General features: G+C 41.1%; 1 protein-coding gene across 1 annotated transcript in view; it reads right to left on the reverse strand.

Moving 5' to 3' along the window:
* The window catches only part of Nak (Numb-associated kinase), a 555,804-nt gene that overhangs the window by 467,521 nt on the left and 72,647 nt on the right, over positions 1 to 15,636 (reverse strand). Inside the window, exon 3 of the mRNA XM_071680832.1 lies at positions 6,885 to 6,978. The gene's annotated coding sequence lies outside the window, so the exon portion shown is untranslated. The remainder of the gene's footprint in view (positions 1 to 6,884; positions 6,979 to 15,636) is intronic.

A 15,636-nucleotide genomic window follows, 5' to 3' on the forward strand; every position in this document is an offset into this window, starting at 1 on the left:
CCTCGATAAAAACTTTTCACTGCTTCTAACAAGTTGCCTCCCACACCATATATTCTTAATACCTTCCACGAAGCATCTCTATCAACTCTATCATATGCCTTCTCCAGATCCATAAATGCTACATACAAATCCATTTGCTTTTCTAAGTATTTCTCACATACATTCTTCAAAGCAAACACCTGATCCACACATATATGTATATACATATATACATATTATACATATTCGCCATTTCCCGCGTTAGCGAGGTGGCGTAAAGAACAGAGGACTGAGCGGACTTAGAGGGAATATCCTCACTTGGCCCCCTTCTCCGTTCCTTCTTTTGGAAAATTAAAAACTGGAGGGGAGGATATCCAGCCCCCCCCCCCCTCTCATATGTATATACGCACGAATGAATACAAAGTCCAACAGCAACAGACCACTGGGTCCTTTCGAGGCTGTTCGTGACAGTTGAAGATAGCATCAGAAACTCCACAGAAATTAGTGTTGGTCAAAGTTAGACGGCATAACAGATGATTCAGAGATAATAACATGCAAATTGTCAGTATGGATGATTAGGCGCGAATAGTATACATGTCGTGGATATGTGAGGATGCATCTCACGGTGATGAAAAAATGCGAGGAACCGAGAAAAATACTGGCGTCTCTTAAATGATATGTGATCGTGATGGACACTGTGTTGCACGGTACGATACGCGACTCCAAACTTCATACGTCAGGCAGACCCATCAACACCTTGTCGGCAACGCCCCGGAACACTGCTAAAGCAATTTTTTTTTTTTCTTTTTCAGAATACATCATCATCATCATAAGAGAAATCGTCCCAAAACAACGAAGACAAGATGATTTAATCCTATTTACTAATTTTGTTGGTAGTATTACGATAATAATAATTTTACGTTTGAAAGACGAGCTTCTGATGTGTACTCTAGTTAAGGTTTTGTTAAACTTTAATTCAGCGAATTCTACACGACTGGTGACCCAAAAAGTCAATGGACACGATTTTGGAGAGAGAGAGAGAGAGAGAGTGAGTACGTGTGTACCATCGTATTAAATCTACGGTGAGGTTTTGCCATCAGGCAGGCAGGATCGAACCCGGGACCCCTGTGCAACAGGCGGGAGCGCTACCGCTAGGCTATGATCACCCCCTAATAGGGAAATGACTATTCGAATACTATGTACTCGAATCCCCTTCGTCTCACGTTGGTGAACAACGGGGTCTACACCGGTCATTTCCAATCAGGCTCACACAGCCAGCAGATGGCATTTTACCAAACTATACAACGCGGAGGTACATGAATACGAACAAGGTGCATATGAACGCGCACCTTCATAACATACAAACCTCCAACAGCCAGGATCGAACCTCCGCGTTGTACAGTTAGGTTCAGTAAAATGCTATCTGCTGGCTGTGTGAGCCTGATGGGAAATGACCGGTATAGACCCCGTTGCTCACCAACGTGAGACAAAGGGTATTCGAGTACATAGTATTCGAAGTCATTTCCCAACTAGGGGCGACCATAGCTCAGCGGTAACGCTCCCGCCTGTTGCACAGGGGTCCCGGGTTCGATCCTGGCTGTTGGAGGTTTATATATATATGGTTTGTTCCCATACAAAGAATATCATATACATTAATTTTCTTTCAAAGCTGTTGAGTTCAAGATCTTTCAACGTCTCATACGTATTTAAATGCTCCATACTTTTAATTTCACTCGTACAATGTTACTGAAATCTTCCTACTTGACCTGATGATACACATAGCAGTAATATTCAAGTTGATTCTCGTAGATGTACTGAAAAGCTTCAGTATATCTAAATTCAGTCTGATATGTTTATGAAGGAGGACAGACTAGGCTTGAATGAAGTGGGAGCTGTGCGTTCTATTAGGTTTCTTAGAATCCATACGTGCGTTTTGCTAAAAAAAAAAAAAAAAAAAAAATTGAAACAAAAAATGAGAAAAAAATGAAAAAGTAAAAACATAAAAAGTACATGTGGATTAGACCCACCCGCCTCTGTAAGTATGTGTACTTTACAAATTGGTTCTCAGTTTCATCTAACCCTCGGGGTATACGAGAGAAAGTTTCAAGAGTCAGTAACAAAAGCGCTAGATGGAAATTATGATGCGATTACCATTTCCGAATCTTGGTCATATAATATTTCCTCGCCCAATACTTAACTCCAAGATGGTGCAATAATTAATAATGTAAACATTGACAACGAGACATAGAACACGGAAGATTTAAAGCAATTCAAACAGCAACAGACCAGTGGAATCTTTTTCGAGGATATTTGTGATAGTGGAAAATACAGGAAACTCACAGATTAAAGTGGTATAAGTTAACCATTTCCTAACCATTTGGACTGCAACTCCATCAGTGCCAAGTGAGTTAACTTGTGCAAGTAATCTTTGATACGAATCGTCTGGGAAAAGTTACGCAGATAACATTAACTACTTTACCTTTGTCATCAATGTTGATTATATGTTCATAAACAGAGAGAGAGAGAGAGAGAGAGAGAGAGAGAGAGAGAGAGAGAGAGAGAGAGAGAGAGAGAGAGAGAATTTTCTCATTTTTTTTCTAAATATGCCAAAAAAATAAGACGAGTGTTACTCATATTCATCTAGAAAAAAAAAAAAAAAAACACAGGTCAGGCGCCTTCCTGGGTGTGGGCGAAGACATGAACTTTACACCTTGTGTCTGACTCGAATTTTTTGTTCGAGACAGTGCGCTACGGCAGGATGTTCTCACGGTCGCCCTAGAAAGTCGACCCATCTTTATTCTGCCGTGACTTCACTGTAAAGCCACCCTGGCTACCTGGGAGAAAGGGATGGAGTCTAATGACTACAAGATTAGCGGGACTTCCATGGTAATAATAATCTTATGTAAATAGTGCCAAAATTTCAACACTAATTCCGTTCACACTTCGCGTAAAACGCTTCTCCGAGTGAAAGATACTTTTTCGTAAATGTACAGCAGAGCGAAAAGCTTTGAATGACATTAAAAGATAAATGCTACCGTTTCCGTTTGCGTTCTGGGAAAACATGACACATTCTGAACCTTGGCGGGCAAGACACACGCTCCCAGCAACAGGTCGGCCGGCCCACCAGCTCGTCCGGCTTTGTTGATGTGTGACGTGTGGTGGTCAGTTGTCTGCGCTCCGTCTTGAGTTGCCATATCATTTGATGTGACAGTTGAGAATTCTTAAGATTTCGGTCTTCTTCTATCGTAAATTTTTGTCTCATATCAATAATGTCACGGAGACTCCTACATTATCATGTCTGGCAACATCTAACCATTCCATTTTCTTAATTACACTCAAGTCTTGAAGGTCCTAAAAATATATATGATTTACTTTTCTCCATCGTACAATTACGGGAAATATGTCTTTCCTAAAGCAGTTCGCTAATCAGATCTTTCTACTGTGCAATTCGGTTGTGATTAAACGTATCAAAGTAGTTATTAAAGACGACATTAAGCCGTCAATCGCCCGGGATGGGCAGTACGCGCCAGGCGATGTTGCAGCGTCGCCATATTTAGGCTTAATCACGCTCTGGGTCCAGCCCGTTTCGCGGACGGTGGATATTCCATGACATCACCTCTAAATGCATGACGCGGGGCCGTGAGCCTGATGCCATGGTGTCACATGCCATGAACGTGATTACTTCACTGAAAGACAAGCTTAGGATATAATCAGGTCAAGATTTACGATAGGGATGTAAGTTGGGGTGGGGGAGAGTGGGATGATGAAGAGAATTGACATGAATATTATTTAGACGATATTTGTGATAATCAGAGCTATAAATCGCAACTTGTTATCAAGTGATGACTCTTATTTTTTGGAATATTATTAGCAGAATAACTAAATATTGCGACGATGGACTATCGCTGATTAATGGTTTCTCCTTCTGTTCAGCAAGAATGTTAAAATACCAAACAAGGTTCGAGTTCCAGGTATCCTCTCGTATTGACAGTTCAGTGCGCGTAATGGCCTAACATTGACTTACTGGTGCCTTACACCTAATTGCAAAATAAACCACAACTTTGTAATACTGATTTGTTAGTCATTTTTGAGTTGTCAGTGACGTGCTGTCAGTGGATTGAATCAAGGCATGTGAAGCGCCTGGGGTAAACCATGGAAAGCTGTGTAGGTATGTATATTTGCGTGTGTGGACGTATGTATATACATGTGTATGGGGGGGGCATTTCTTTCGTCTGTTTCCTTGCGCTACCTCGCAAACGCGGGAGACAGCGACAAAGTATAATAAATATAAATAATATAAATAAAAATAAAAAGGATGAAGTTTATTTTCAAAGAGATTGAATAAACTGTTGAAATAAAAGAATGGTCGAATGTGAGGTGAGGTGATGTAAACCATCGACAAATGTATTGTTGGACGTTGGCACCGCAGCGTGTCACGGATGTGGAGAGAGAGAGAGAGAGAGAGAGAGAGAGAGAGAGAGAGAGAGAGAGAGAGAGAGAGAGAGAGAGAGAGAATGAAGATTTTTTAAAAGACTTGGAGGAGAAAATATGAGTATGGAAGGAGAAGGTAGGTGTATGCGTGAAAATACATCCATAATTAAAGAAGTAGATTAAGTCTTGAGGGAAAAAGCTGCAAACGATGGTGTTTACGAATGACAGGAGAGAATAGATAATGAACGATAGTTCAAAGAAGAATATAGAGTTACTCTAGGCGGAGGTGTATGAAAGTAGAAGCGCGAGAGTGAGGCAGTTTTCCCATGTATCCAAAAGCATGAGTCTCGATGTGTGAGGGAAGCGTGTTGATGAGGAGGGTGTTCGTGAACTAACAGAATGTAAACATCACATAATGTGAGTGGCATTCCTGTCTCCTGCTCTCATACACCTTGCCTGGCTGGGCCAAGCATTCAAGAAAGAAATGATTGCAAATGATGGTGAGACAGACGTGTGTAGCTACTGATACAGCAGGATTACGAAAGAGACGTGTCTATTGATACAGTAGGATAAGAGCGAAGGAGAGAACGCAAATAGGAAATACAAGGAGTAATAAGATTGGAAAAGCTGGGTATGTGCAAGTGACTGGTGAGCTGAGAGAGGTGAGGATCACACCTGGAAGGTGTGTATGGAATCATGGACGAGAATCAACGAGACGAGGGTAGAGTAACTGTTCCACTGCATAGATGAATGTGTGGATTATGATACACAGTGAGAATATTAGAGGGTTGAGTTCCCTTTGTATAGTTTTGCCAACTATGATACGATCAGTAGAATGTACTCCAGATGATAGGCTGGTCAAAAAAGCATTTCAGATGATAGGTTCGTCAAGAAATATTTCAGATGATAGATGGTCAAGAAAATATTTCAGATGATAGATGGCCAAGAAAATATTTCAAAATAGTTCAGACAGATGGTCAAGAAATATTTCAGATGATAGGTTGGTCAAACAGATATATACTGATACAGGAGAAGATATGTCCTAAGAGGAGAGGCAGCATTGGATGAGACAAAGACGAAGTGAGAGATTAGGGCCAGAGGAATATATCAGATGATGATGGAAAAAAGGAATGACTTTGGGTCAGAAACATTGGGAACGTTTTGTGAATGGAGACGCTGGTTTTCCAAGATGATTCTCAACTTACGGTGCAATGTGACGATGAGAAGAAGAAGAAGGAAAATAGAAGCACGTCTGTAAGTTCGTGTTTGACCATGACACACTTTGTAGTTGATGTGTGTGTGTGTGTGTGTGTGTGTGTGTGTGTGTGTGTGTGTGTGTGTGTGTGTGTGTGTGTGTGTGAGAGAGAGAGAGAGAGTGAGAGTTTGAACCATTTCAAAGGCTGTATTTACTTGACCTATCAGAGAAAACTACCGAAGGAGTTAGCGATGATTTGTGATAATATCATATATGATTTTTTTCAACCTTTACGTCCGTTTTTTTTCTTTTTTTCTTTTCACATGATTATAAGGAGTACAAGTAGGTATCATACGAAATGCAGAGGAGCAAGTCTCATTGCACAGTTGTCGATTACGATATTAACCTCAAAAGAATGTTCATATCTTCATTTGTTGACTGAAGGGACGAGTGACTGGAGGAAGGAGTGGCTGGAGGGACGAGTAACTAGAGGGAGGAGTGGCTGGAGGGACGATTGACTGGAGAGACGAGTGACTGGGAGAACGAGTGACTGGAGAGACGAGTAACTAGAGGGACGAGTGACTGGAGGAGCGAGCGACTGTAAGGACGAGTAACTAGAGGGACGAGTGATTGGAAGAGATGATTGACGACTGTAAACTGAAAAATGGGGGAGGGGAACTTTCGTTGGGGGAGGGGTTGGGGAAGGGGTGAGGGAGGAGGTGGTGTGTGTGGAGGGATCCGGTCAAAACGTTTCAAACTTTGGCTGGCATAAATAGAATGGTTGAACACACACACACATCTTACCCAGGCCGGCCACCCCGCACTCAACCCGCACTCAACACACACACACACACACAACCCTACTTCATCGCATGGCAACTCCCACTTTCCCTTTTAACGTTCAGGCCAGTGAGCAGTCCAGAATGGCACAGGAGAGACGGAAATTTCTTTTTTCTTTGTTCTGTGATGGTGTTGGGAATTAAGAAAAAAGTTTATGAACTGTTTACACCTGACGTGGCGGACTGCCTCCGTGAAACATGTAGTGTTGCGTGTATAGAAAAATTCCATGTTAAATACAATAATATGAACCTCTTATATGATAATCTGTTTGTAAATATATAATAAAGACACATTCACCACATAACATGGACATTTCTTTGTCATAACCAGATAAAACTTTGTGATTTAATTACAGTGAGTTCAATTTCCAGCTGAGCCGTTATTGAAACGAGGGATATAGACACTAGGAGAAGCGTCCCACAGCTCTGATGTGGCTTACCTTCATACACAGGAGGTCTGGTGTTACCATACCGAGGCGCCCCCACACGACAACACGGGGAACCGTGTGTGTCCTGGACGTGAACCACCGTGTGCTGATGAACAGAGAACACGGAAAATTATTTCAGGGGTAAGATCATATGTTCTTTTTTTTTTTTTTTTTACCATGACAACGTCATTCGTAGCTTCCACACACACACACACACACACACACACACACACACACACACACACACACACACACACACACACACACACACACACACACTTACACATAAACACCCACACATGCATATATTCATACATACATATACATACAAAGACATACACACATAAACATATGTACATATCCATACTTGCTGCCTTCATCCACTCTCAACGCCACCCCTGCCACACATAGAAATGGCCCCACTCCCCCGCGCGCGCGCGAGGTAGCGCTAGGAAAAGACAACAAAGGCCACATTCGTTCACACTCAGTCTCTAGCTGTCATGTGTAATGCACCGAGTTTTCAAGATAGATCGGCCAGAGAGGAAGCTAGATATGAAGGAGCAAAGTGAGGAAGAGAAGCCAAAAGATGGAAGCTTAAGAGATAAGACCCCGATGCCACACCGTCAAAAACTCTGGATGTGTTAAAGGCAACTACATAGGATTCTCCAATATCTTTCAGGGATGATGATCAGACAACAATAAGATGGCAAAGAATACCTGAGGATACGGGAGGTGAGGAGGGAGTCAGGGATGGAATGTACCAACGCAAACTTCCAAAAAATGTAAAAGCTTTGGTTTTCAAACATAAATGGAACAGACGAGCAAGCACAGGTGCAAGTTCAGAGGCAAACACTTTCAGTATACGGGGATGGATGCCATCAAGACCATAAACTTCACTCATGTCCACAGAGAGATTCACTTTTCGGACAGACCAATTGGAGATTACGGGAAGCGGCATAGGGTTAGCAAGAGGAGCATCAGGGGGTGAAATGTCAGGTGTCATACAACGTAGGGTTAAAGGAGAAATGGGAACCAAAGAGAGTTGCTTTGTTTATGGGAGAGACAGCTATAGCGCCGTCAGAACAGAAAAGTGAAGGAAACGTAGAGCGACAGAGCTTGTTAGCGAAGCTCTTCGCAAAGACTAGAAAGATCTATCAGTTGATGACGAGGAGAGGTTATCGCTCTTCCTTCGAATAAAGAAATTCTTTGCTGCCTGACGTATAACGTGCTTGCAGTGATTACGAACAGTGATTAAAGCTGAATGGGAGTTGGATGAAGGAGAGTTTTTCTAGGCCCGATATGCCTGATCCCTTGCCTGAATGGCCTCAGAACAGGACCGGTTACACGATGGATTGGATGAAGAAGTCGCATTGGAGGAAGGGAGGATAAATGCTTCTGTTCCCGTAGCAACAGATAGCGTCTGCTATGCATTTGGCTGAGACAGCAGCATCACAACGTAAAAAAAAAAAAAAAAAGCTATTGACTCAAGGAAAGTCAAACAAAAATTCTCCTGTCATTGCAGCCAGCTTTGTTGAGGAGATAATAGTTACCTTTAAAAAGGGCTGCTGGAAGGGGAGTTGCTGCTAAAATAGATATATTCAGTAAAAATATGATCAGGTAAATCAACTGGGGGCGAGATAGTGTAGCTACAGCGCGAAGGATTAAAGGTGAAAAACAGACTCAGAATATCTGGAGAGGTGTCACAGCGGTCAGGAATATGGGTTGAATAGGAGATGATTTATCCTAAATCACTGAAAATGGGGAACGTGAGGGCTTCAATCCCTCCCGCCATTTGTATGGGAGGAATTCAACCATTCCCTATGGTGAACGTTGAAATTGCGGGTGAGAGGATGCCACAGTCTCATGATTGGAGTTTAGATAATCAAAGAAAGATATGAATTCTGTTGAATGAGGAGAGCAGTCGGTGAAACAAAGGAAAAGTTTGGTACTTGAAAAACAGATCTTAAGCCATATAACATCAAAAGTTTGGGGACTCAAGGTCTTCCAGGCGTGCAACAGGTGTGTTGATGTTGGAATAAGCACAGACATCACCTTTGAACTGGAATCGCGAGTGGAACATACATGTGTACGGCTAGGAGACGGAGCAACATGTGTGTAAACCCCCCTTCCCCGTAACACACAAAAATAAACACACACACACACACACACACACACACACACACACACACACACACACACACACCACTCTTGCTTATCATCTGTCAGCTTCCACAGCTGGACATCCCGTCATATCAAACTCGCGCGAAATCCCGCTATCATGACACACGCGACTCGCGGGGGAGGAGTGGCTGCGAGGTTCACAAGAAGTTCGCGTTTGTTTCGATGGAGGTCATATGAGGACACACCTCTGCCTGTATCAGTACGAACGTATAATGTACCAATCCCAGTCACTGACGACATCTCGCGTAAATTCCATATGACTGGACATCCTGCTATGGACACTGGCTTCCGGTAACCGGATGATTTGCTTCAGTGTAAAACACGAACAAACAAACTTGAAACACGAACAAATAAATGCTATTAAAATGTTCAATCGACGTGAATCTAATTAATGAGTGTCACATCAAGAGCTATGCATACAGTGAAGGCTTTTGTGTCTTCATCTTGAACATTCCTCTCTCTCTCTCTCTCTCTCTCTCTCTCTCTCTATATATATATATATATATATATATATATATATATATATATATATATATAAAGAAGACAATTGTGCACTAAACATCAATAAACAATAGTGGCCCTAATTACAATAGTGTCCCCGATACATCAACAAACAAAAGAATTCCTTCAAAATTAACAATAGTATCCACACGCATTGGTAAAACAATGTTCTTCTACACATCAATGAAACAATAGTATTCCAACACATCAATAAAACAATAGTATATCCCACGCATCAATAAAAAACAGTTCCTATAAACATCACTAGAACAAGATATCTGCACATCCATAAAACAATATTATCCCGACACAGGAATAAAACAACAGCATCCCTACACATCAGTAATACAGTGTCTGATACTTCAGTAACAAAAGTATCTCACACACACCAATAAACCAATGGTAACACCAAACATCAATCAAACATTACCATTAAACAATAATATCTCTACACATCAGTAAAACAGCAGTTTCCCCTAAACATCAATATAATTCCTATAAATAAATAAAACAATAGTGTCCCCTACAGGGCAAACCATTGCGTTTTATAATTCATTGATAATGATGATGCTCTTCATCTTAACACTTTACATGTACAATGATAGTGTCTTGTAACTTACAGATTATAAGAAAAATATCAAAACCAACGCAAAAGGAATATAATAATTTAGGAAGAGGTTCAATCCATAAAGATGAAATGTCTTACATAACTAAAAGTCCCTCAGGCACACATCGACGAATTATTACAACGTATTTTCATGTTAACAGATGATGCGTGCTCTCAAACATGCCTCATTCATACATGACTCTATAGGACACGACCTTTCACGTCACTATAGGAGATTTACATCATAATCCTGTGTCATCATCGACATGAGACGCTTCAGGAAAATACGGACATGTACTTGGTTTGATTGTCTTGCGACATGAAAATTGCTCAAAGGAACACTTTTGAGTTTACACACAAAAAAAATTTGGTTATCATAACAGCCGCAGATGAATGAAAGCTTTAATTAAAAAAACATTTACTCTAATGTTTTTATCAGCTTTACTTAAAAACTCATCTTCATCATGAATCGAGCTCCTAATAATATAAATGACAACCCAAGTGAAGTTGTCATTAACTAGACTGAGCGTCGCCACCATTGTAACTCACAGGAAACACCCCCTCAGTGTCCCTGCACTTCAGCTTAACTTCACCTTTACTGTAGCGTCTTGAAAAAAACCAGGAAAGTCAGATATTTTACGGATGATAAAACCTCTGAGTCGATGAGGTAATGGTCCCGACTGTGGTACTGAAGCATGACTCGTTTTCTATACCAGCTGTCACTTTCATGATCAATATTACGTAAATATCGCTTCCTTTATCGCAGTATGAGCTAGTCTCCCATACTGAAAGAAACAGGACTAAAAGAGTCAAATTATGGTCCTTAAATTACAACATGATCAAATGATTAACTTCATAACTAAGGATAAGTCGATGTTCCACATCGGTTTCGTACATTAAGGAGCAAATCGTGAAAAACGGGGATATTTATCATTATCATTATTATTACTATTATTGATATTATTATCATTCTCGCCGTCTCCCGCGTTAGCGAGGTAGCGCAAGGACACAGACGAAAGAATGGCCCAACCCACCCACATACACATGTATATACATACACGTCCACACACAGCACATAAACATACCTATACATCTCAACGTATACATATATGTACATACACAGACATATACATATATACACATGTACAAAATTCATACTGTCTGCCCTTATTCATTCACGTCTCCATCCCGCCACACATGAAATGACAACCCCCTCCCCGAGCACACGCGCGAGGTAGCACCAGGAAAAAGACAACAAAGGCCACATTCGTTCACACTCCGTCTCTAGCTGTCATGTATAATGCACCGAAACCTCAGCTCCCTTCCCACATTCAGGCCCCACACAACTTCCATGGTTTACCCCAGACGCTTCACATGCCCTGATTCAATCCATTGACAGCACGTCGACCCCGGTATACCACATCGATCCAATTCACTCTATTCCTTGCCCGCCTTTCACCCTCCTGCATGTTCAGGCCCCGATCGCTCAAAATCTTTTTCACTCCATCTTATCACCTCCAATTTGGTCTCTCACTTCTCCTCGTTCCCTCCACCTCCGACACATATATCCTCTTGGTCAATCTTTCCTCACTCATTCTCTCTATGTGCCCAAACCATTTAAAAACATCCTCTTCTGCTCTCTCAACCACGCTCTTTTTATTTCCACACATCTCTCTTACCCTTACATTACTTACTCGATCAAACCACCTCACACCACACATTGTCCTCAAACATCTCATTTCCATCACATCCACCCTCCTGCGCACATCTCTATCCATAGCCCACGCCTCGCAACCATACAACATTATTGGAACCACTATTCCTTCAAACATACCCATTTTTGCTTTCCGAGATAATGTTCTCGACTTCCACACATTCTTCAAGGCTCCCAGGATTTTCGCCCCCTCCCTCACCCTATGATCCACTTCCGCTTCCATGGTTCCATCCGCTGCCAGATCCACTCCCAGATATCTAAAACACTTTACTTCCTCCAGTTTTTCTAGATTCAAACTTACCTCCCAAATGACTTGACCCTCAACCCTACTGTACCTAATAACCTTGCTCTTATTCACATTTACTCTCAACTTTCTTCTTTCACACACTTTACCAAACTCAGTCACCAGCTTCTGCAGTTTCTCACATGAATCAGCCACCAGCGCTGTATCATCAGCGAACAACAACTGACTCACTTCCCAAGCTCTCTCATCCCCAACAGACTTCATACTTGCCCCTCTTTCCAAAACTCTTGCATTTACCTCCTTAACAACCCCATCCATAAACAAATTAAACAACCATGGAGACATCACACACCCCTGCCGCAAACCTACATTCACTGAGAACCAATCACTTTCCTCTCTTCCTACACGTGCACATGCCTTACATCCTCGATAAAAACTTTTCACTGCTTCTAACAACTTTCCTCCCACACCATATATTCTTAATACCTTCCACAGAGCATCTCTATCAACTCTATCATATGCCTTCTCCAGATCCATAAATGCTACATACAAATCCATTTGCTTTTCTAAGTATTTCTCACACACATTCTTCAAAGCAAACACCTGATCCACACATCCTCTACCACTTCTGAAACCACACTGCTCTTCCCCAATCTGATGCTCTGTACATGCCTTCACCCTCTCAATCAATACCCTCCCATATAATATATATATATATATATATATATATATATATATATATATATATATATATATATATATATGTGTGTGTGTGTGTGTGTGTGTGTGTGTGTGTGTGTGTGTGTGTGTGTGTGTGTGTGTGGTGTGAGGTGGTTTTGATCGAGTAAGTAATGAAAAGGTAAGGGAGATGCGTGGTAACAAAAAGAGTGTGGTTGAGAGAGGAGAAGAGGGTGCATTGAAATGGCTTGGTCACATGGAAAGCATGAGTGAGGAAAAATTGACAAAGAGGATATATGTGTCAGAGGTGGAGGGAACGAGGAGAAGTGGGAGACCAAATTGGAGGTGGAAGGATGGAGTGAAAAAGATTTTGAGCGATTGGGGCCTGAACATGCAGGAGGGCGAAAGGCGTGCAAGGAATAGAGTGAATTGGAACGATGTGGTATACCGGGGTCGACGTGCTGTCAATGGATTGAACTAGGGCATGTAAAGTGTCTGGGGTGAACCATGGAAAGTTTTGTGGGGCCTGGATGTGGAAAGGGAGCTGTGGTTTCATTGTGAACGAATGTGGGCTTTGTTGTCTTTTCCTAGCGCTACCTCGCGCGCGTGCGGGGGGGAGGGGGTTGTCATTTCATGTGTGGCGGGGTGGCGACGGAAATGAATAAAGGCAGCAGGTATGAATTATGTACATGTGTATATATGTATATGTCTGTGTATGTATATAATTTATACGTTGAAATGTATAGGTATGTATATGTGCGTGTGTGGACGTGTATGTATATACATGTGTATGTGGTTGGGTTGGGCCATTCTTTCGTCTGTTTCCTTACACTACCTCGCTAACGCGGGAGACAGAGACAACGTATGATAAATGAAATACATATATATATATATATATATATATATATATATATATATATATATATATATATATATATATATATATTTTTTTTTTTTTTTTTCATACTTTGTCGCTATCTCCCACGTTTGCGAGGTAGCGCAAGGAAACAGACGAAAGAAATGGCCCCCCCCCCCATACACATGTATATACATGTGTGGGCTTCAGTCGCCCACCAGCCAGGCTCGGGGCATCACCATCATCATAGGCAGTTAAAAAATGTCACCAACAACATAACTAATAAAGAAATGCAGAACAAAAATAAGGGGATGAAAAAACACCCGCAAGTTAATTCATCTGAAATATACAACACCCCTGAAAAGTGGATGGGAAATGCTTCAAGTTTGATGAATGCTGGCCTGAACCCTTGCTTGCTTAATTCAAAATGAAGTGCATATATATATATATATATATATATATATATATATATATATATATATATATATATATATATATATATATATATATGCACACGAATAAAGTATATATGAACGCGCACCTTCATAGAACATACAAAGCTCCAACAGCCAGGATCGAGCCTGGGACCCCTTGTGCAAGAGGCAGGCATGTTAACCGCTAGGCTAAGGTTCGGTAAAACGCTGTCAGCTGGCTATGTGTTCTGTTCGGAAACAACCGATAGACCCCGTTGCTCACCATTGTGAGACGAAGGGTATTCGAGTACTTAGTATTTCGAATAGTTGTTTCCTATTATACAGTCCCTTAGTCTAGCGGTTAACATGCCTGCCTCTTGCACAAGGGGTCCCAGGCTCGATCGTGGCTGTTATATATATATATATATATATATATATATATATATATATATATATATATATATATATATATATATATATATATATATATATATAACGACCGTACACACAGACATAACATATTTTAGGAATAAACGCTTCTTAAAGACTTAGCAAACTTTGCTTTAAATGAATGTGATTGTTATACATGTTCACTGTTACCTGGTGATGGAATACATAGAAAAAAAATCCTCTTTGAACTTAATGTACTTGAAACGTTTTCTTTTAAAATACTTTACACATGACTTTCCGCTAAAAACGAAACAGATAGAAATGAAAGGTGGAAATTCCAATGATCATTATCTGCTAGAGTTTCATGTACATTTTACATAGTAACACACACAGCCACTTACAGGAACCCACTACACTGACGTTATATATGGGCCGACCTGTGTCAGTAATGGCACATCTGAGACACCGTGTCTGCCACAGTCTTGTCCAATCTTTACACACACACACACACACACACACACACACAAGCGCACGCACACACACACACACACACACACGCACACTCACACACACACACACACGCGTTCACACTCTTTACCCATATTAATTTTTTCTTCACATCTTGATATTACTTTGGTCAAAGGAACGTTCCTTCATTAACACAAATTAAAAATGCAACTCTTCCACGGGTGTGATGCTGTGCAAACAGTTTTCGTACCAACATTTACCTGTTCGACAAAATATCATGAACACGTCCTTCTATGTTAAAATTTCTATATTTTCTGCCTGAAAGCCTATGGCAATAACGTCAATTAGAGATATAGTTATTCTATTTTTTGGTAAGATATACTCACCGCCAACATGCATATCATAAACACTCACACATTCAACTACTATGAATCATGGGAAGTATATGATTAAATATAGAGAGGGTGTGTTGTTATACAAAGCGTGGCTCCATTTATGGAGTTCCTACAACTGCAAGGCTGCTGTACTCAGCGTGGGACCAACGGAAATGATAAGCTCATTTGGGGAAAGTTCCTCGAACACAATGCACTCCTTTCCGTCCACTGACCATCATACAGTGCCAAAGGTGACATCGTCTCAACGGCGTAACCACTTTTTTTTCATACATAATCGCCATCTCCCGAGTTATCGAGGTAGCGTTAAGAACAGAGGA

This window comes from Panulirus ornatus, chromosome 2 (genome assembly GCF_036320965.1).
Source record: "Panulirus ornatus isolate Po-2019 chromosome 2, ASM3632096v1, whole genome shotgun sequence".
NCBI lineage: Eukaryota > Metazoa > Arthropoda > Malacostraca > Decapoda > Palinuridae > Panulirus > Panulirus ornatus.